General features: G+C 43.4%; 1 protein-coding gene across 1 annotated transcript in view; it reads right to left on the bottom strand.

Moving 5' to 3' along the window:
- Window positions 1-24,109, bottom strand: part of TLK1 (tousled like kinase 1) — a 706,650-nt gene that overhangs the window by 561,825 nt on the left and 120,716 nt on the right. The gene's annotated exons all lie outside the window — the stretch shown is intronic.

The following is a 24,109-nucleotide window of genomic DNA, read 5'->3' as shown; positions in this document are numbered from 1 at the left end:
GACCAATGACTCATCATGAATGAGAATGTTCCCTCCCCTAGACACAAGAGATCTGTGCACGCCCCCAAGAGACTCAGTGTATTGCTGAACACACACACACACACACACACACACACACACACACACACACACACACACACACACATGGCCCTTCTTGCCCCAGATGATGGTGGAGATGCTGACTGTCCAGTGGCTGCATGATTTTACTGAGAGAGAGAGTGATATGGAGCGTAGTGAGCATTTGAACAAAATATGGTAATTGTAGTGCTAGCCATGTATGTATTGAATTAGTTTGTAATAACTGCTTACTGTGTAAATTGTAACCATGTAACTATATATATATATAAACTGTACATTGTGATATATTGAGTACATATCCTTTTAATAACAAATATATACATCAATGAGCTTTGGAACTCAGATAATGTGTGGGTGTATTGTTTTCTCTTATGGGATGCAGTGTTTTGCGATGTATAGCACACATTCATAACACATGGTAATGAGATGCGCAGGCGTCCACAGTATATATTAGAGCTGGCATTTTAAATATTTGTTAGAAAGCAATTTGACTTTTACAGATGGGGGCTCGTCCGGGATATCACGTTCTTAATGATGCACTGTACATTACAAGCGCGGCTGTGGTCGACCAGCTAACGATGGATGCATCACAACATGCTGTTGAATCACATCCACGTGTTTTGTTGTGTTATTAGTAAGGCGCTGATATGAAATTCAAGAGACAATGTGTTTCTCATAATATTTAAGATGCTACAGCATATTTTTATTGTTGCAAAACAAAGTTCAAATAAGTCATATTGTGTTTGATTCAGATTGGATTGTTTTTCTGTTAAGTAAATTTAAAGTACATTTAAAAGTTGCTGCATAGCCATAATATAGCTGTGTTAGTATGCTGAGAAAATTTGTATACTTTTTAAAATCAGGCCTAAAGTAAAGGAGCCACATGGTCTGTCCTCCATTTTGGCCTAGCCACATGGCCTGTCCACCATCTTGTGTAAGCCTCATGGATGTGGAAGGGGGAGGAGCAGTGGCCATTTTAGGATGGTAACTTTCTAAATAGCTGATTTTCAGTCTAGTTAGAACAATCAGTTTCCTTTGTCACAAAGTTTCCACATATCTGCAAATCCAGCACCATTTATGAGTTACCAATGAATTTATTTAACCCATGCCATAATCAATTACAAATACTTTCAATTGGGCCTAGTGAGAATAAATGGTGAGATAAATGTTTTTTTTTTCTTGTCTGTGTGTAATTACCTTACATCAAGTGGGGGGTTGCACACAGAAAATGGAAAGAGAGTTTTTCTTTCTGTCTTTTCTTCCAAGACTTGTGGAGTCTGTTTACTAGGGTAGGATAGCCATTGAAATGCAAATTAACTTGTGTAACTACTTTTTTTTAGTACAGGCAAGGCAAATATCTTTGATATGCAAATTAGAGGCAGTGAAGAGGTGAGGTGTCTCATAGGAGTGCAGTAAATGGTATATATATATATATATATAAAATATTATTGTAATTATGTGTATAGTTATATCAGTGTATGTTCTGCAAGATAGCTATCCAATCTGAATCATATCATTTAAATTATAGATTATTGCAGTCATTATAGATCTGTGTGAAATCGGATACATTTGTTTGCTATATATATATTTGAATTAGTGTGTTAAGGGAGTAATTATAAAAACATGAAACGCAGATCTGGCCTAGTCGTTTAGGTTTATACGGAAACAACTGTGTGTTGTGTTTGTGAGCGATAGTAGTTTTATTGCTCACATTTATAGAGATTGTGTGGTTTATTGAGTTGCGAACGCACGTTTGTACACGTACGGACAAAGTACAGGAGCTTGCACGTGGCGCAGGATCGCACACGTGACGTAACGGCATGTACAGTCGCGTGGTTACGTAAGGTTGCATAGGATTGTGGGCGCAAAGTAAATCCACACGATAGTTGTTCAATTAAAGGTGGGATAGTATACATTTAATACAATAGCACATAACTATCCGATTTCAAAAGCAGATTAATGTAATACTTTGTTTAAACGGTACTGCCTTTGGGTTAAAACCTTCAATTGAAGGGAGTGGTATTTTCTGCACAGAAAAGAAAAACAAGGTGTATCTGAGTGAGTGAAAGCAGGAGTGAGTGGAGTTGAACCCCGGAAATTCGGGTCCCGTGGTGACACCAAGTAAGTGGAGGCTTGGTGGCGTGAGGCGGCTGATTTACGTTAATACAAATAGAGAAATACGCAAATCGTGAGGAGATTTGCAGTGGAGCGTGATATAGAATTGTGCATTGTGCAGAAGTATAGAAATTGTGAATTGAAGTTTAAATGTTTTGTGTTACGCTCCGGCTGAGGAGCGCAGCTTGTGTATTCATCTTCAGTGGTCGTAGGGCGGATAGGTAACAAGTACCTATACGCTGTGCGATTGGACCGCACATTTGTGTGTGCGATACGTAACGCAACTTGATACTCCTTTCCAAGCTTTTGCGTAAACCGCGGTATCATTAGCGCCGTGTGGAGCATACGCAAGCGTGATTTGTGTATAACAAAAAGGGAAGTTTTCACTGGTCTCTCTCAAGAAAATCTTCATCGGTAGATATTCACTGGAAAAGGTAAGTTACTCCTAAAACTTCCAGTGAATAGAAGCCAGGTAGGGTCCTCACTGGTTACGCGGTGGTCACTATTGGAGTGAGTCGCGGTACGTCAGTGGAGGAGTGGGTGGAAGCACTCAGAGAACTTTCACCGTCTGTTGTGTTGTGCATTTGGGGATTGCATTAACAAAGCAAAAAGTCCGTGATGGGATCCAAGTGCACAAGCAGTGGGCGTTTGGTAGCCAGGGTTCAGGTTGGAGATTTGCGGCCCAGGGGGTCAGCAAGGTTTATTATGTGTGAGAAATATGGTTCACACACAGAGGCTTTTTGCAATGAATGGGTTCGTATGACTGCTGATGATAGGGCATCATTCCCTGGGGTTGGTGAGTTTGATCCTAAGGTATTGCAGGTAGTATGTCTAACCAAAGTCATAGAAGACAAGAACGGAAATATAAGAACTGTTTGAACTTGTAGCAACAATAAAAAAGTAGAGAAAAAAAAGAGAAAGCAAGTACCCCGCCATATGTAGATGTGGAAGCAGTTACGGCCAGCATACAAACTATAGAAAATAATAAAAATATGAAAAATATGAATGTAACCTATATATGTACTAATGAATGTCGAAGTTTTATCTAGGAGGAGAAGGCGACCTGACTGGTTTCAGCCATTTCTCATGCACTCAGAGGAGTATCCAACCGGTAAAAGAAGAGCAGTAGCCTGCGGGGGAAGTGGCTGAGACCAGTGGAAGTGGTAAGTATGGTGTCATTCGTGTACATATATAGTAAAACCCAAAAATAAAATAAAAAATCAAGAAAGTAACGTCAGAAATGGAGAAAAACCTGTCCGCACATTAGTATTTGCCAGTAGGAAAGCGGACAGAGACAGGGTAACCCCCGGGTATTTCTTTTAGTTACCATAAAAGAAGTATTCATTCCTAATAATGCCCCTAGTCAAGGTGAGCTCGGAAATGTTTGTTGGACCATGTACAGACCCTTAATACGGGATGAGAAGGATTGAATGAATACTCCGCATGACCTAGACGCTTGTTAATTATTATTTTTTTGTCTTTTGCAGTAATAGAAAATTCTCCGTCTGGATAAGATCACTGGAAAACACTAATTCGGCAAATGAGAGGAACGAAAAAAGTGCAACATTACTTTTTGACAAAAACTTGCTGAAGTTATGATTGGGCCACCACAATGCTAAACTCTTTCCTTTCCTTCTTTTTCCTAACAGCATTGGCCCCTGACTAACTTAATCGACAGAAATTTTGTTAAATGTGAAATACATATATTGTACTCCCGCTCAGGAAGTACAAGGTATGTTAGACACCCCTCAAAGACTAATGTTGCATTCCACTGTTCTAGATTCATGTCCATCACAGGTAGAGGAAATTATCTCACAGATACCGGGTTCCCTATGAACTTAGGATGGACAGGACACTGGATTGATGGCTGAAGTAGTCCCAGTAGTGACACAGCATGCACAAGCTTTAGGGGGGGGGTAGACAAAGTAGGTAATCAATTCCCCGGAGTGCCCAATCCAGTTGTCATTTTAATAAAATCCTATTCACCTCTACAAACTTATCTGTCACCAACCTCTATTCTGTTTCTCCACAGTTTCCTCTTCGTCTTTTGCGTTCACACAGGGTGGTACAATACATGGACCCGATTACAGTTCAAACACTACATGCCTAATTGGTCCTTCAGAGTTCTGCCCAAACCCAGTATATCTCACCAGCACGATGACACCAGTATTACTGCAGTGTGCCTTGTCATGCACAAAGGGTGGAGGAAGGATGAGAATACTGGTGAAGGGAAATTTTTGTATAGACACTGATATGCCCATTGGTGAACGCAGACCTTATATTTTCTTCTTCTTTCTCTCCTCTAGAGATGTTTGGTTTTTTTTTGAGTTATGCTCATGGTACCCTACATTGCAAACACACAACAAATAAATTAAGATACAAATTTGTGTTCCCTACAGGAAAAGGAGGTCTGGAAGTCAAAGGGGTATGGTTGGGAGTCCCCAGGACTCTAGAGAGATGGACAAGGTAAGCCAGTGGCCCCCAGAATGTATCTCCCCAGCCTAGCTGAGGCGGCATATGGTCTGACTCACCTAGGGTAAGGAAGGTATGTGCAAATTGGTAAGAGCTTACTGGCGTGTACCAGGGTTCTCTTCTCAGGCAAGCAGGAAAGCAATGACTTGTCTTACTTGCATGAGGGAGAACATTTGGTAAGGTAGTACTAACAGAACCATCCCATATCCCTCCTGCAGACGGACCTTTTCAGGTAATACAAATCGACTTCATACAGTTAACACCCTTCAGGAATTATTGTAATGTATTGGTGTGCACTGATGTTTTCTCAAACTGGGTAGAGGCATTTCCTGCCGCCACGAATGCTGCTGTGTCTACCACAAAGAAAAATTGTGCAGAAATTTTTTTGTAGACATGGTACCCCTAGAAGTAGGAGCAAAGTGATACTGGACTATTGTGGTCATAGACACTGCCACTAGTATTATGTAGCATCGGAACCACTCCCAGATCTTCACTTAACGAATCACCCTCTTCGAAATTTTTGTTTTTGTGTTTTTTGTTGTTTTTGGAAGACAACCTCATGTCATGATTGATCCGCACAATGATCAGAAATACACTAATGAGGTGATAGTACAGTACCTTATCGAGATGAGCCAGCATTTGAGAACTTGACAAAAGAACTTGAAACTGTTGATTCCTGGTATGCCAAATACTAACTGTCTTGATTGTGAACCAAGAGACTGTGTGATTGTTCTTAGACAGGTGGGAAGGACCATACCAAGTTTTGTTGACAGCACTATCCCAGTGAAAGTAGCCGAGAGAGAGACTTGGGTCCACGATTCCCATTGCAGGAAAGTCGGTAGTCTGGAAGGAACTCGTAAATGGAATGAGATCGCAAAAGTATCACCAGAGAGTCTGTTCCGTGAAGACTGAGAGGCGGCACTGTTGAACACTACCTGAGCGTGCTAAAGGATTACAGAAAAACCAGTCGTTGTAATTGATAAGCTAAGGACAGGATTTGTTTTGTTCTATTTTCTCTTTTATCTCTCTTTCCCGCTGACAAACATTTTTTTTCAGGACATTCTATTTTTGCGAGGTTTTTCATGAGGAGTTGAGTGTGGGACTGGAACTGGTTCTGGAGGAAGGAGTGATTTCTTTATAGGATCCCAGGATTAGCCTATCAGTTTGTTAAAGCCAGAGAAAATCAAAGGTCTAGTAGTTACGGAGTTCGGAGGTAACGTGATAGGCTATTGTCTGAGGAATACTGTATTTTGTAGTTATTGTGACCCCATATTTGAAGATGAGAGCATCCAAAGATGTCAGTCTAGCAATAAGGTGACAGACATCCCTTGAGTGATTACCAGTCACTAGTGAGTAAGGTCTTAAACCAAATGGAATGTTGGATGTGCTCACAGGTACCTCTAAGATGAAAAGATGCAGGATTAGTGCCATATTTTTTTTAGTTAGCTGATGTACTTGAATTACATGGAAGGGGGAGGGGACCGGTGGACAAAGAATATAATATAACTAGACCCCCTAGTCTTAAGATCCACCAGTACCATAGATAAATCCTCGGTATGTTTAAATCTCACCAATTTTAGGAAATTGGGAGGTAATCAGGAACAATCAGACAATGGCTATTCACACATTGCAGATAAAGAGCTCATTAATATATGTGGAAGAAAGGTTTATGAGTGGCTCTCCCCGAACTCCAAAGGTTTATGTTATCTAGGAAGGACACTACTTATAACCCTTGTTCAATGATGAAACAGACCTAGCATACGTTCCAGAAATGGAAACAATGTTCAGAAAATGATAGGAATATGTAAATCATGAAAATTTTATATGTCACTTTCACGATTTGTTTGTGTTTTCTCCCTCTACCCAGCAGAACCTCAATCGAATCCGAACATCAGTGTATGAAGACGTAGGTACATGTATGTGTGAAATGTTCATTCAAATAAGACATTATAGGTCAAAGCACTGTCCCAGCATACTCTATAGGTTGAATGTTGTCCCACACCCAACCAGTGGTCCCGTGACTGCCGAGTGCATATAGAGGATGTCTCGTCCTCCTCCCTGTCTTCCCAAAATATAGTCAAATGTCTAGTTTATGAAATGAATACATACGTGTGTCTAGGTCACCGATTATTGTCTGAAATATTTTTCTTATGTTAATAATTTATGGCAGTTATTGTTTACTGCCAAAGGGTGGACTGTTGAGGTCAAAAATATTACATAGAGAGAACATACAGACTCCACACATTATGAGTCTCTGTACTTGCGAATACGCACAGCGAGCACAGCAAATATGGTAACATATGCATTTATACAGACATGCCACAAAGATATATTCAACACATATTTCATACAGCACATAAATTGAACATATCAAGTGCCAGACATCATAATGTTTTAAATTATATAATGGAGTAACGTCATGTATGTGTATTATTGGAGCGGAGCAAGATGGACATGTCGTGCTTTGTGTCAAAGTAACCAGATTAATGTGTGTATCAATTTGATGCCTGTTATTAAGTTGTAGCACATTGCCATTAGTAGATATGATTGAATGTATGAATATAAAGCCACAATTCTGAAGAGAACAATGGACATTCCATTAAAAGCATGTGAACAGGAAACTCAGGCCAGCCCTTTTGATGTCTTCAAGGCTTGCATATGAACTGACCAATGACTCATGATGAATGAGAATGTTCCCTCCCCTAGCCCCCAAGAGACTCAGTGTATTGCTGAACACACACACACACACACACACACACACACACACACACACACGCACACACACACACACACACACTCACACACACACATGGCCCTTCTTGCCCCAGATGATGGTGGAGATGCTGACTGTCCAGTGGCTGCACACACATGGCCCTTCTTGCCCCAGATGATGGTGGAGATGCTGACTGTCCAGTGGCTGCATGATTTTACTGAGAGAGAGAGAGAGTGATGTGGAGCGTAGTGAGCATTTGAACAAAATATGGTAATTGTATTGCTGGCCATGTATGTATTGAATTAGTTTGTAATAACTGCTTACTGTGTAAATTGTAACCATGTAACTATATATATGTATATATACTGTACATTGTAATATATTGAATACATATCCTTTTAATAACAAATATATACATCAATGAGCTTTGGAACTCTATTGTTTTCTCTTATGGGATGCAGTGTTTTGCGATGTATAGCGCACATTCATAGCACATGGTAATGAGATGCGCAGGCGTCCACAGTATATATTAGAGCTGGCATTTTATATATTTGTTAGAAAGCAATTTGACTTTTACAGATGGAAGCCCCCATAACTGAGGCCTTGACACTTTTATGTTGGTGTTAGACGTGCGTCCGGTATCCACCATTGGTGCAGTGGGATTTAAACAATTGATGGAGGTATTGTGTCCCCGGTACCAAATCCCATCTAGATTCCACTTCACTAGGCAGGCAATACCGAGATTTTGCCATTTAATTCCAGTGATTTGGACGAATAATTACAGTGATCTTGCCAATTAATTCCAGTGATTTGGACATATAATTACAGTGATTTTGCCAATTAATTCCAGTGATTTGGACGTATAATTGTTAATTACAGTGATCTTGCCAATTAATTCCAGTGATTTGGACGGCTAATTACAGTGATTTTGCCAATTAATTCCAGTGATTTTAGCTGTTTCTATGTTTTTTTTTTAAATCATCCAGACCCAAAACCAAAACCAAAACCAAAACATGAAAGGGTGGTTTTGGAAAAACCAAGCCAAAACCAAAACCCGAAAAGTGCCAGCCGCACATCTCTAGACTAGTCAGTAAGTATGACACCAATCTTAGCCTTGAAGGATGGGATTTTAAGAAGGCTTTCATTCAAGCGCTAAGATGGGTGGGAATTTGGCACGTCTAGGAGATCAAATGTGGACATGTCTGAGGAATGATCCGATCAAACATTAGGGACGATGGATGAAGATAGAATGTGTTTAGAAGCCAGAGCACCACAAAACAGGTAGTCGATTCTGGAGTAAGAACGATAGGGGTTAAAAAAAAAAGTGTAGTCCTTAGTGGACAGATTGAGGGCGCGCCATGTGTCAAAAAGATAAGCATCTTCAATCTGTTTAGAAAAACAGTGGATATAGGGCTGGTACGGGAAGTTTTCTGGGGAGCGGATCTATCCAGGAGGGGATCCAGTACGTCACCTCCCAAGAATACATATCCTGCTCTATATTTTTGGAAAGCTGTGAAGAATGACTTAAAGAAGCGCTGTTGGCCCGTGTTGGGTGCATAAATATTAGCTATAGGGGGTAATTCAGAGTTGATCGCAGCAGCAAATTTGTTAGCAGTTGGGCAAAACCATGGGCACTGCAGGCGTGGCAGACATAACATGTGCAGAGAGAGAGTCAGATTTGGGTGGGTTATTTTGTTTCTGTGCAGGGTAAATACTGGCTGCTTTATTTTTACACTGCAATTTAGATTTCAGTTTCAACTCACCCCACCCAAATCTAACTCTCTCTGCACATGTTATATCTGTCGCCCCCCCCTCCTCCCTTGCAGTGCACATGGTTTTGCCCAAATGCTAACAAATTTGCTGCTGCAATCAACCTGAATTACCCCTATAGTCCCTTCCAGGTGCCCCAGCCTGCCAACCAAAATAATATACCTCCCATCCACATCAGTATGAACCGAGGTTTGAACGAAGAGGCGTTTGTTACTGATTAAGATAGCGACTCCATTATGCTTGGATTTGCTTGAGGAGTACAACACAGTGGAGAAACATTTGGAAGACAGAGTAGGGTGCCCTGGGTCCTTGAAATGTGTTTCCTGAAGCAGGACTGTGTCTGCTCATAAGGTGCGGATAGTACATAACAGGAAATCACACCTTTCTTTATTATACTGTAGAGCCACACATTTTACAAGTGTCATAACCAGGATTAGAAACCACGACCATTTACACTGGAAGCAGACACCTTACTGATGGGTTCTAATCCTGGGCATGACTGCTAAGAAATGTGTGATTTTATATAAAAGACAATGAAATGTATATATACAGTGTATACATTTTTTTTCCAGAACACTACACACACACACACACACACACACACACACACACACACACACACTTACTTATCTAAATATAGGGGGGAGGCAACTGGGATGAATTTACGCCACTGGTGTCAGATATACATATATGCTCTAAAAACTAGTGATGAGCGGGTTAGGTTCCTCGGAAACCGAACCCCCCCTGAACTTCACCCTTTTTACACGGGTCCGAGCCATACTCGGATTCTCCCGTATGGCTCGGTTAACCCGAGCGCGCCCGAACGTCATCATCCCGCTGTCGGAATCTCGCGAGATTCGGATTCTATATAAGCAGCTGCGCGTCGCCGCCATTTTCACTCGTGCATTGGAAATGTTAGGGAGAGGACGTGGCTGGCGTCCTCTCCGTTTATGTTGATGCATTGCAAATATTTTGTGCTTGCTTATTACTTAATTGTGGGGACTGGGGAGCAGCTGTATATAGGAGGAGTACAGTGCAGAGTTTTGCTGACAGTGACCACCAGTAATACGTTGTCTGCCTAAAAAACACTCCATATCTGTGCTCAGTGTGCTGCATATATCTGTGCTCACACTGCTTAATTGTGGGGACTGGGGAGCAGCTGTATTATATAGCAGGAGTACAGTGCAGAGTTTTGCTGACAGTGACCACCAGTATACGTTGTCTGCCTGAAAAACACTCCATATCTGTGCTCAGTGTGCTGCTTTATTGTGGGGACTAGGGACCACCAGTATAATATTATATAGGAGGAGTACAGTGCAGAGTTTTGCTGACCAGTGACCACCAGTATATAATATATAGCATTACGGTACAGTAGGCCACTGCTGTACCTACCTCTGTGTCGTCATTAAGTATACTATCCATCTAGATTCTATACCTGTGGTGCATTTTAGTTTTGCAGTTTGCTGACACAGTGACCACCAGTATACTATATATAGCAGTACGGTACGGAAGGCCACTGCTGTACCTACCTCTGTGTCGTCATTAAGTATAATATCCATCTACATTCTATACCTGTGGTGCATTTTAGTTTTGCAGTTTGCTGACACAGTGACCACCAGTATACTATATATAGCAGTACGGTACGGAAGGCCACTGCTGTACCTACCTCTGTGTCGTCATTAAGTATACTATCCATCTATACCTGTGGTGCATTTTAGTTTTGCAGTTTGCTGACACAGTGACCACCAGTATACTATATATAGCAGTACGGTACGGAAGGCCACTGCTGTACCTACCTCTGTGTCGTCATTAAGTATACTATCCATCTACATTCTATACCTGTGGTGCATTTTAGTTTTGCAGTTTGCTGACACAGTGACCACCAGTATACTATATATAGCAGTACGGTACGGAAGGCCACTGCTGTACCTACCTCTGTGTCGTCATTAAGTATACTATCCATCTATACCTGTGGTGCATTTTAGTTTTGCAGTTTGCTGACACAGTGACCACCAGTATACTATATATAGCAGTACGGTACGGAAGGCCACTGCTGTACCTACCTCTGTGTCGTCATTAAGTATACTATCCATCTACATTCTATACCTGTGGTGCATTTTTGTTTTGCAGTTTGCTGACACAGTGACCACCAGTATACTATATATAGCAGTACGGTACGGAAGGGCACTGCTGTACCTACCTCTGTGTCGTCATAAAGTATACTATCCATCTACATTCTATACCTGTGGTGCATTTAGTTTTGCAGTTTGCTGACACAGTGACCACCAGTATACTATATATAGCAGTACGGTACGGAAGGCCACTGCTGTACCTACCTCTGTGTCGTCATTAAGTACATTCTACATTCTATACCTGTGGTGCATTTTAGTTTTGCAGTTTGCTGACACAGTGACCACCAGTATACTATATATAGCAGTACGGTATGGAAGGCCACTGCTGTATCTACCTCTGTGTCGTCATTAAGTATACTATCCATCTACATTCTATACCTGTGGTGCATTTTAGTTTTGCAGTTTGCTGACACAGTGACCACCAGTATACTATATATAGCAGTACGGTATGGAAGGCCACTGCTGTACCTACCTCTGTGTCGTCATTAAGTATACTATCCATCTACATTCTATACCTGTGGTGCATTTTAGTTTTACAGTTTGCTGACACAGTGACCACCAGTATACTATATATAGCAGTACGGTACGGAAGGCCACTGCTGTACCTACTTCTGTGTCGTCATTAAGTATACTATCCATCTATACCTGTGGTGCATTTTAGTTTTGCAGTTTGCTGACACAGTGACCACCAGTATACTATATATAGCAGTACGGTATGGAAGGCCACTGCTGTACCTACCTCTGTGTCGTCATTAAGTATACTATCCATCTACATTCTATACCTGTGGTGCATTTTAGTTTTGCAGTTTGCTGACACAGTGACCACCAGTATACTATATATAGCAGTACGGTACGGAAGGCCACTGCTGTACCTACCTCTGTGTCGTCATTAAGTACATTCTACATTCTATACCTGTGGTGCATTTTAGTTTTGCAGTTTGCTGACACAGTGACCACCAGTATACTATATATAGCAGTACGGTATGGAAGGCCACTGCTGTACCTACCTCTGTGTCGTCATTAAGTATACTATCCATCTACATTCTATACCTGTGGTGCATTTTAGTTTTGCAGTTTGCTGACACAGTGACCACCAGTATACTATATATAGCAGTACGGTACGGAAAGCCACTGCTGTACCTACCTCTGTGTCGTCATTAAGTATACTATCCATCTACATTCTATACCTGTGGTGCATTTTAGTTTTACAGTTTGCTGACACAGTGACCACCAGTATACTATATATAGCAGTACGGTACGGAAGGCCACTGCTGTACCTACTTCTGTGTCGTCATTAAGTATACTATCCATCTATACCTGTGGTGCATTTTAGTTTTGCAGTTTGCTGACACAGTGACCACCAGTATACTATATATAGCAGTACGGTACGGAAGGCCACTGCTGTACCTACCTCTGTGTCGTCATTAAGTATACTATCCATCTACATTCTATACCTGTGGTGCATTTTAGTTTTGCAGTTTGCTGACACAGTGACCACCAGTATACTATATATAGCAGTACGGTACGGAAGGCCACTGCTGTACCTACCTCTGTGTCGTCATAAAGTATACTATCCATCTACATTCTATACCTGTGGTGCCTTTTAGTTTTGCAGTTTGCTGACACAGTGACCACCAGTATACTATATATAGCAGTACGGTACGGAAGGCCACTGCTGTACCTACCTCTGTGTCATCATTAAGTATACTATCCAGCTACATTCCATACCTGTGGTGCATTTTAGTTGTGTGCAGTATATATAGTAGTAGGCCATTGCTATTGATACTGGCATATAATTCCACACATTAACAAATGGAGAACAAAAATGTGGAGGTTAAAATAGGGAAAGATCAAGATCCACTTCCACCTCGTACTGAAGCTGCTGCCACTAGTCATGGCCGAGACGATTGAATGCCATCAACGTCGTCTGCCAAGGCCGATGCCCAATGTCATAGTAGAGAGCATGTAAAATCCAAAAAACAAAAGTTCAGTAAAATGACCCAAAAATCAAAATTTAAAGCGTCTGATGATAAGCGTAAACTTGCCAATATGCCATTTACGACACGGAGTGGCAAGGAACGGCTGAGGCCCTGGCCTATGTTCATGGCTAGTGGTTCAGATTCACATGAGGATGGAAGCACTCATCCTCTCGCTAGAAAAATGAAAAGACTTAAGCTGGCAAAAGCACAGCAAAGAACTGTGCGTTCTTCTAAATCACAAATCCCCAAGGAGAGTCCAATTGTGTCGGTTGCGATGCCTGACCTTCCCAACACTGGACGGGAAGAGCTTGCGTCTTCCACCATTTGCACGCCCCCTGCAAGTGCTGGAAGGAGCACCCGCAGTCCAGTTCCTGATAGTCAAATTGAAGATGTCACTGTTGAAGTACACCAGGATGAGGATATGGGTGTTGCTGGCGCTGGGGAGGAAATTGACAAGGAGGATTCTGATGGTGAGGTGGTTTGTTTAAGTCAGGCACCCGGGGAGACACCTGTTGTCCGTGGGACGAATATGGTCATTGACATGTCTGGTCAAAATACAAAAAAAATCAGCTCTTCGGTGTGGAATTATTTCAACAGAAATGCGGACAACAGGTGTCAAGCCGTGTGTTGCCTTTGTCAAGCTGTAATAAGTAGGGGTAAGGACGTTAACCACCTCGGAACATCCTCCCTTATATGTCACCTGCAGCGCATTCATCATAATTCAGTGACAAGTTCAAAAACTTTGGGTGACAGCGGAAGCAGTCCACTGACCACTAAATCCCTTCCTCTTGTAACCAAGCTCCTGCAAACCACACCACCAACTCCCTCAGTGTCAATTTCCTCCTTACCCAGGAAAGCCAATAGTCCTGCAGGCCATGTCACTGGCAAGTCTGACGAGTCCTCTCCTGCCTGGGATTCCTCCGATGCATCCTTGAGTGTAACGCCTACTGCTGCTGGCGCTGCTGTTGTAGCTGCTGGGAGTCGATCGTCATCCCAGAGGGGAAGTCGGAAGACCACTTGTACTACTTCCAGTAAGCAATTGACTGTCCAACAGTCCTTTGCAAGGAAGATGAAATATCACAGCAGTCATCCTGCTGCAAAGCAGATAACTCAGGCCTTGGCAGCCTGGGCGGTGAGAAACGTGGTTCCGGTATCCACCGTTAATTCAGAGGCAACTAGAGACTTGATTGAGGTACTGTGTCCCCGGTACCAAATACCATCTAGGTTCCATTTCTCTAGGCAGGTGATACCGAAAATGTACACAGACCTCAGAAAAAGAGTCACCAGTGTCCTAAAAAATGCAGTTGTACCCAATGTCCACTTAACCACGGAAATGTGGACAAGTGGAGCAGGGCAGACTCAGGACTATATGACTGTGACAGCCCACTGGGTAGATGTATTGCCTCCCGCAGCAAGAAGAGCAGCGGCGGCACCTGTAGCAGCATCTCGCAAACGCCAACTCGTTCCTAGGCAGGCTACGCTTTGTATCACCGCTTTCCAGAAGAGGCACACAGCTGACAACCTCTTACGGAAACTGAGGAAGATCATCGCAGAATGGCTTACCCCAATTGGACTCTCCTGGGGATTTGTGACATCGGACAACGCCAGCAATATTGTGCGTGCATTACATCTGGGCAAATTCCAGCACGTCCCATGTTTTGCACATACATTGAATTTGGTGGTGCAGAATTATTTAAAAAACGACAGGGACGTGCAAGAGATGCTGTCGGTGGCCCGAAGAATTGCGGGCCACTTTCGGCATTCAGCCACCGCGTACAGAAGACTGGAGCACCACCAAACAATCCTGAACCTGCCCTGCCATCATCTGAAGCAAGAGGTGGTAACGAGGTGGAATTCAACCCTCTATATGCTTCAGAGGATGGAGGAGCAGCAAAAGGCCATTCAAGCCTATACATCTGCCCACGATATAGGCAAAGGAGGGGGAATGCACCTGACTCAAGCGCAGTGGAGAATGATTTCAACGTTGTGCAAGGTTCTGCAACCCTTTGAACTTGCCACACGTGAAGTCAGTTCAGACACTGCCAGCCTGAGTCAGGTCATTCCCCTCATCAGGCTTTTGCAGAAGAAGCTGGAGACATTGAAGGAATAGCTAAAACAGAGCGATTCCGCTAGGCATGTGGGACTTGTGGATGGAGCCCTTAATTTGCTTAACCAGGATTCACGGGTGGTCAATCTGTTGAAATCAAAGCACTACATTTTGGCCACCGTGCTCGATCCTAGATTTAAAACCTACGTTGTATCTCTCTTTCCGGCAGACACAAGTCTGCAGAGGTTCAAAGACCTGCTGGTGAGAAAATTGTCAAGTCAAGCGGAACGTGACCCGTCAACATCTCCTCCTTCACATTCTCCCGCAACTGGGGGTGCGAGGAAAAGGCTAAGAATTCCGAGCCCACCCGCTGGCGGTGATGCAGGGCAGTCTGGAGCGAGTGCTGACATCTGGTCCGGACTGAAGGACCTGCCAACGATTACTGACATGTCGTCTACTGTCACTGCATATGATTCTCTCACCATTGAAAGAATGGTGGAGGATTATATGAGTGACCGCATCCAAGTAGGCACGTCAGACAGTCCGTACGTATACTGGCAGGAAAAAGAGGCGATTTCGAGGCCCTTGCACAAACTTGCTTTATTCTACCTAAGTTGCCCTCCCTCCAGTGTGTACTCCGAAAGAGTGTTTAGTGCAGCCGCTCACCTTGTCAGCAATCGGCGTACGAGGTTACTTCCAGAAAATGTGGAGAAGATGATGTTCATCAAAATGAATTATAATCAATTCCTCCGTGAAGACATTCATCAGCAATTGCCTCCAGAAAGTACACAGGGATCTGAGATGGTGGATTCCAGTGGGGACGGATTAATAATTTGTGAGGAGGGGGATGTACACAGCGAAAGGGGTGAGGAATCGGAGGATGATGATGAGGTGGACATCTTGCCTCTGTAGAGCCAGTTTGTGCAAGGAGAGATTGATTGCTTCTTTTTTGGTGGGGGCCCAAACCAACCAGTCATTTCAGTCACAGTCGTGTGGCAGACCCTGTCGCTGAAATGATGGGTTCGTTAAAGTGTGCATGTCCTGTTTATACAACATAAGGGTGGGTGGGAGGGCCCAAGGACAATTCCATCTTGCACCTATTTTTTCTTTCATTTTTCTTTGCATCATGTGCTGTTTGGGGACAATTTTTTTGAAGTGCCATCCTGTCTGACACTGCAGTGCCACTCCTAGATGGGCCAGGTATTTGTGTCGGCCACTTGTGTCGCTTATCTTAGTCACACAGCGACCTTGGTGCGCCTCTTTTTTTCTTTGCATCATGTGCTGTTTGGGGACAATTTTTTTGAAGTGCCATCCTGTCTGACCCTGCAGTGCCACTCCTAGATGGGCCAGGTGTTTGTGTCGGCCACTTGTGTCGCTTAGCTTAGTCACACAGCGACCTTGGTGCGCCTCTTTTTTTCTTTGCATCATGTGCTGTTTGGGGACAATTTTTTTGAAGTGCCATCCTGTCTGACACTGCAGTGCCACTCCTAGATGGGCCAGGTGTTTGTGTCGGCCACTTGTGTCGCTTATCTTAGTCACACAGCGACCTTAGTGCGCCTCTTTTTTTCTTTGCATCATGTGCTGTTTGGGGACAATTTTTTTGAAGTGCCATCCTGTCTGACACTGCAGTGCCACTCCTAGATGGGCCAGGTGTTTGTGTCGGCCACTTGTGTCGCTTATCTTAGTCACACAGTGACCTTGGTGCGCCTCTTTTTTTCTTTGCATCATGTGCTGTTTGGGGACAATTTTTTTGAAGTGCCATCCTGTGTGACACTGCAGTGCCACTCCTAGATGGGCCAGATGTTTGTGTCGGCCACTTGTGTCGCTTATCTTAGTCACACAGCGACCTTGGTGCGCCTCTTTTTTTCTTTGCATCATGTGCTGTTTGGGGACAATCTTTTTGAAGTGCCATCCTGTCTGACACTGCAGTGCCACTCCTAGATGGGCCAGGTGTTTGTGTCGGCCACTTGTGTAGCTTAGCTTAGTCACACAGCGACCTTGGTGCGCCTCTTTTTTTCTTTGCATCATGTGCTGTTTGGGGACTATTTTTTTGAAGTGCCATCCTGCCTGACACTACAGTGCCACTCCTAGATGGGCCAGGTGTTTGTGTCGGCCACTTGTGTCGCTTAGCTTAGCCATCCAGCGACCTCGGTGCAAATTTTAGGACTAAAAATAATATTGTGAGGTGTGAGGTGTTCAGAATAGACTGGAAATGAGTGGAAATTATGGTTATTGAGGTTAATAATACTACGGGATCAAACTGACCCCCAAATTCTATGATTTAAGCTGTTTTTTAGGGTTTTTTGAAAAAAACACCCGAATACAAAACACACCCGAATCCGACAAAAAATTTTCGGTGAGGTTTTGCCAAAACGCGTCCGAATCCAAAACACGGCCGGGGAACCGAATCCAAAACCAAAACACAAAACCCGAAAAATGTCCGGTGCACATCACTACTAAAAACCCACACTGCTCAACTGTGTCGGTGTTAACACTCTATCATTCATATACCATTGTTTTAAGAACTGTATTTTATATATATATATATATATATATATATATGTATATGTGTGTATATATATATATATATATATATATATATTTATATATATATGTGTGTGTATATATGTATTAGTGATGAGCGGGTTCGGTTCCTCGGAATCCGAACCCCCCCGAACTTCACCCATTTTACACGGTTCCGAGGCAGACTCGGATCCTCCCTCCTTGCTCGTTTAACCCGAGCGCGCCCGAACGTGATCATCCCGCTATCAGATTCTCGCAAGATTCGTATTCTATATAAGGAGCCGCGCTTCGCCGCCATTTTCACTCGTGCATTGGAGATGATAGGTAGAGGACGTGCAGCGTTCTCTCAGTTTCTGTGTTCAGTGTGCTGCAAATATCTGTGCTCAGTGTGCTGCAAATATCTGTGCTCAGTGTGCTTGCAAATATCTGTGCTCAGTGTGCTGCAAATATCTACGTTCTCTGCCTGAAAAACGCTCCATATCTGTGCTGCATTGTAGTATATAGTAGGAGGACAGTGCAGAGTTTTGCTGACCAGTGACCACCAGTATTATATAGCAGTACGGTACAGTAGTCCACTGCTCTACCTACCTCTGTGTCGTCATAGGCGTGCGCAGGACATTTTATTAGGGGGTGCACGATTAGAAGGGCGTGTTTAGACCCCCTATTGGGCATGTCTAACACCACCTAATGAGCGTGTCTAGCACCACCTATCAGGCGTGTCTACAACCACATATTGGCACTCAATGCAAACTAAATAATATAGAGAATTGATGCACAGATATAGATAGATAGATAAAATCTGTTTAATATATGTTCAATTTGTATATTTTATTACCATAGATTATATCCTAATCTCTCGAAATATATATTGATATTGAATTTGAACTTGTCCTCCTCCAAGAGGGAGGCTGTATTCTGTGGCGTTGGCACATGATGAGGAGAGAGATAGCGTGGGTAGGAGCATGAGCGGGCATGCACGCGGCATGATATCATCACGACACATCCCACAGGTTAGAGGAACTGGGAGTAGGATTACGTCAGTGATGCTGCACCATTAAAATGAATGACAGCCAGACTGAGCGGAGGGGGTGGGATGACAGAAATGAGCACACCCGGCGATCGCCGATACTGCAGCAGCAGGTGTGTATTGAGGGGGCTACAGACATTAGGGGGTGCCTGTGCGCACCAGGAACCCCCCCTGCGCACGCCTATGTGTGTCGTCAAGTATACTATCCATCCATACCTGTGGTGCATTTTTGTTGTGCGCAGTATATATAGTAGGAGGACAGTGCAGAATTTTGCTGACCACCAGTATATAATATATAGCAGTACGGTACAGTAGTCCACTGCTCTACCTAACTCTGTGCTGTGTCGTCAAGTATACTATCCATCCATACCTGTGCTGCATTTTAGTTGTGCGCAGTATATATAGTAGGGGGACAGTGCAGACTTTTGCTGACCACCAGTATATATATATATATATAGCAGTACGGTACAGTAGGCCACTGCTCTACCTACCTCTGTGTCAAGTATACTATCCATCCATACCTGTGGTGCATTTTTGTTGTGCGCAGTATTATATAGTAGGAGGACGGTGCATAATTTTGCTGACCACCAGTATATAATATATAGCAGTACGGTACAGTAGTCCACTGCTCTACCTACCTCTGTGTTGTCAAGTATACTATCCATCCATACCTGTGCTGCATTTTAGTTTTGCGCAGTATATATAGTAGGAGGACAGTGCAGAATTTTGCTGACCACCAGTATATAATATATAGCAGTACGGTACAGTAGGCCATTGCTATTGATATCTTACTGGAATATAATTCCACACATTAAAAAATGGAGAACAAAAATGTGGAGGGTAAAATAGGGGAAAATCAAAATCCACTTCCATCTCATGCTGAAGCTGCTGCCACTAGTCATGGCTGAGACGATGAAATGCCATCAACGTCGTCTGCCAAGGCCGATGCCCAATGTCATAGTAGAGAGCATGTAAAATCCAAAAAAACAAAAAGTTCAGTAAAATGACCCAAAAATCAAAATTAAAAGCATCTGATGAGAAGCGTTAACTTGCCAATATGCCAAATGATTGCCACTTTAAAAAAAACTGCGGAACCTTACCAAATCTCTCACTTTTTGAAACTCTCACACCATTACATTTGGCCCATAGGCCGGGATGTCATAAGAGCTGAGTTTGAAAAATGTTAGATTTTGCCGCAAAAGTGGGACATTTTGTAAACTTGGCCAATGGAATAGCGTCCCATTGCTAATTTCAGGTAATCAATTCGGACATATATAGTATTTATTAATATTAAAGTTTATCCATATCTAACATTTAGAGAATATGGACCAAGTGAAATTAGCAATGGGCCATTGCAAATGAAGAACTACTCTCTTTTTCTTCTTTTTTCTTTTTTCTTTTGTCTCTCTTAACTGCACCCCCGGTTTGCGAGCACTACTGGGTAGCATCTGAATTTTCCTACCAAAGATGGCCGCCGGGACTGTACACTTTACAAAAGAACTGTCTGCGAGCAGGTTATGCTACAAGAAAATGGCCGCCGCATGTTGAAAATAGGAGCAGGGACATCAAGCGTCACCTGATCGGGCTACACTGGGCGGGCGCAGACGCAGTAGCGCACAGGGATCCGAGGCCCGTCATCTGGATCGGCGCATGCGTAGAAGGAGTCGTCCGTCGCCGGAAGTGGGGCGGATGTGATGTGATCCGCAGCCCGGACCGGAAGTCCGGAGAAAAAAGACTTTTTATGTCTAAAACACCTTGCAAACCGTAAATTAGTGTTTTTCAACGTAGCGATTTACCCCAGTATTATGTTAATAGTTTAGAGGAAGCACCAGCACTTTATTTTGCCACTTTAAACTGTATCTTTCATTTCTGAACCTGTAATTGACAGGAAGTGAGGTAGTAATTACTTCCTCATTAGTGCATGTATATATATCTGAGCTGTCCCACTCACATATCACCCCTTGATGAAGTCCAGATAGGACGAAATGCGTTGGGTGTTACCAGACTTAACCCACCTCAAGTTAAGCAGTTTTATGGTTCTTTTTTATCTTGTCTTACCGTCATTTTATGCAGTTTATGGTCCCCATATTTTATCTTTTATGGATGAATTTTCTGTATTTTTAGCCTGCTCCAAAGATTTTAATTAATCATTTATCTGTGGTTTTGGTAATATAATTGTTTTTTACTGGTGTGTTTTGTAATAAATTGTAAAAGTATTTTAATATATTTTTGGTCTCCCCAACTTTATGTGACACCATTGGTCGCTTAGAAACACCTTATCCACCTTCCTATCTACATTACCCATAAAGCACTTTACCAATGCTTATTTTTTAAGGTGTAGCAGACGCCCTATTACACTAAAGGGAGTGTCCTCCAAGGGAAATTGTATAGGTATATAATTATCTATTTATTTATTTTACCTATTATTGTCTTGGTCTAACTACTAGTGTTGATTGGCAATCGCATATTGGCGTGGTTTGTTCTCTCTCTTCACACATATATATATATATATATAGAGAGAGAGAGAGAGAGAGAGAGAGAGAGAGTATATATAGGGTGTGAGATGCTTCAATCATGGGACTTTGGGGTGTCAATGTGTGACTTTCTTCTGCACTGTGCAACTGTTATACTAAAAGACGTTTTCTGGTTGGTCTGAAAAAAGTTGGATGCTTCCTGATCTAAAAATCCTGCAAGAAGTCAAATCCGATTTGCATTGAGAGCTTAGAAGATGTTCTAGGAAAAAGTCACACATTATAATGTCCGAATTTGTCTGACGTTTTCCCGGACGCTAAACTCGGCTTCCACTACATCTCGGCTATTGTCACGGATATAATGAATACAATGACTGGAGTAATGATGTGAACTTTAATGCATATTTCACAATCCAGTAATCAAATAATAACTATTACAACCTGACTTTTTTGCAATAGGAACACATAAGTGTTTGATAATGGTAATGTAAGAAACCTACTCTTTTATTGTAGCATTTTTGAAAGTATGATTACACTAGTACTTGATAGATTTTAATTATTTCTGAACCCTGTAATACATTTCAAAAGAATTTGGAAAATTGACCTTTTATACTTGTTTATTGTAGTGAGTCACCTTAGAGAAAGAAACTATTTTTGAAAGCCACTCTTTATTTGCATTCATGTTATAGTGCACAGATATGTCCTTTGCGGTTATTTGACAGCTCGGTATGAATCCTTTGATATGATAAGTTAAGAGAGTTTTTTTGTAAAGTTTAATTTCAGGGTAAATTTAAAATTTGCAATATAAAAAGTGTTGTATGTTCCATTGTACAATAAGAAGTAGTTTATGTGACTTGCTCCATAGGAAACAGTTCACAGATATTTTGGGGGGAGTGGGGTCTCTCCTTGCAAAACCTTTTGTGCCTTTATTTATAAAGAATAGTTTTTTAGCATCTGAAAAGAATCTATATAGATCCAGTTACTAATGCTGCTATACATTAGGGGTCAGTGAGATGCAGTGAGGTCAATGGCTGGGGATGGGGTGTAGTATGGTATGCCGGCGGCCGGGCTCCCGGCGACCAGCATACCGGCGCCGGGAGCCCGACCGCAGGCATACCGACAGCGTGGTGAACGCAAATGAGCCCCTTGCTGGCTCGCTGCGCTCGCCACGCTGCGGGCATGGTGGCTATTTTATTCTCCCTCCAGGGGGGGCGTGGACCCCCACGAGGGAGAAAAAGTGATGGTATGCCGGCTGTCGGGATTCCGGCACCGGTATACTGTGCGCCGGGATCCCGACAGTCAGCATACTGAAGTCCACCCCTGGGGATGCACTGGCTAGTATCAGAGCCAGGTTTCCACACACAAATATGATTTGGTGGTGAATTGTGACATTAAAAATTATTATAATAAATAATACAAAGATTATGTTAATAATACAATGATGATTTTTATAATTTATTATCATCTTCTTTGTATTATTCCAATCATTGTTATAGTCAAAACTCTGGAGTGTACTGGAGAATGACAGGTGAGGCTCTGGCTCCCCTGCCTACTGTGACCACACGCAGGGGTTAAAGTGAGCTGGAACGGGGCGGAACTGCGCTCCGTCAGTTCCACTTGGAGACGGAACGCAGTTCCGCCTCCCCCGGCTCACCTAACCCGATGTCCCGGCGCTGCAGGGAGATGCCGGGCGGCCGCTGTAATCAGCGGCGCCCGGCTCTTCCCGCACAGCGGCAGGCGGAGGCAGGAGCTCAGTACTGAGCTCCTGCTTCCGGCTCTGTCAGTACGCGCTATGGGAGAGACGTCCTGACGCCTCTCCCATAGTGCCGAGGAGCGGACGCCCAGAGAGGACTGCGGCGGGAGCGGGGCTTGGTAAGTATGGTGCCTCTCCACCCCCACCCTCCCATATGTGTACTACTAGCGGCGCTGTTATTGGGGGGGCTATACTACTGGGGGGGAAACTAGTGGGGGGGGCTATACTACAGAGGGGCAAACTACTGGGTGGCTATACTACAGAGGGGCAACTACTGGGAAGCTATACTACAGAGAGGCAAACTACTGGGGGGCTATACTACAGAGGGGCAAACTATTGGGGGGCTATACTACAGAGGGGCAAACTACTGGGGGGCTATACTACAGAGGGGCAAACTACTGGGGGGGCTATACTACAGAGGGGCAAACTACTGGGGGGCTATACTACTGGGGGCAAACTACTGGGGGGCTATACTACAGAGGGGCAAACTACTGGGGGGCTATACTACTGGGGGCAAACTACTGGGGGGCTATACTACTGGGGGCAAACTACTGAGGGGCTATACTACAGAGGGGCAAACTACTGTGGGGCTATACTACAGAGGGGCAAACTATTGGGGGGCTATACTACAGAGGGGCAAACTACTGGGGGGCTATACTACAGAGGGGCAAACTACTGGGGGGGCTATACTACAGAGGGGCAAACTACTGGGGGGCTATACTACTGGGGGCAAACTACTGGGGGGCTATACTACAGAGGGGCAAACTACTGGGGGGCTATACTACTGGGGGCAAACTACTGGGGGGCAAACTACTGAGGGGCTATACTACAGAGGGGCAAACTACTGGGGGGCTATACTACAGAGGGGCAAACTACTGGGGGGCTATACTACTGGGGGCAAACTACTGGGGGGCTATACTACAGAGGGGCAAACTACTGGGGGGCTATACTACAGAGGGGCAAACTACTGGGGGGCTATACTACTGGGGGCAAACTACTGAGGGGCTATACTACAGAGGGGCGAACTAC

This window comes from Pseudophryne corroboree, chromosome 7, assembly GCF_028390025.1.
Source record: "Pseudophryne corroboree isolate aPseCor3 chromosome 7, aPseCor3.hap2, whole genome shotgun sequence".
In the NCBI taxonomy this organism is placed as follows: Eukaryota; Metazoa; Chordata; class Amphibia; order Anura; family Myobatrachidae; genus Pseudophryne; species Pseudophryne corroboree.
The sequence above is the reverse complement of the archived record's forward strand: the minus strand, read 5'-3'. Positions and strand labels throughout refer to the sequence as shown.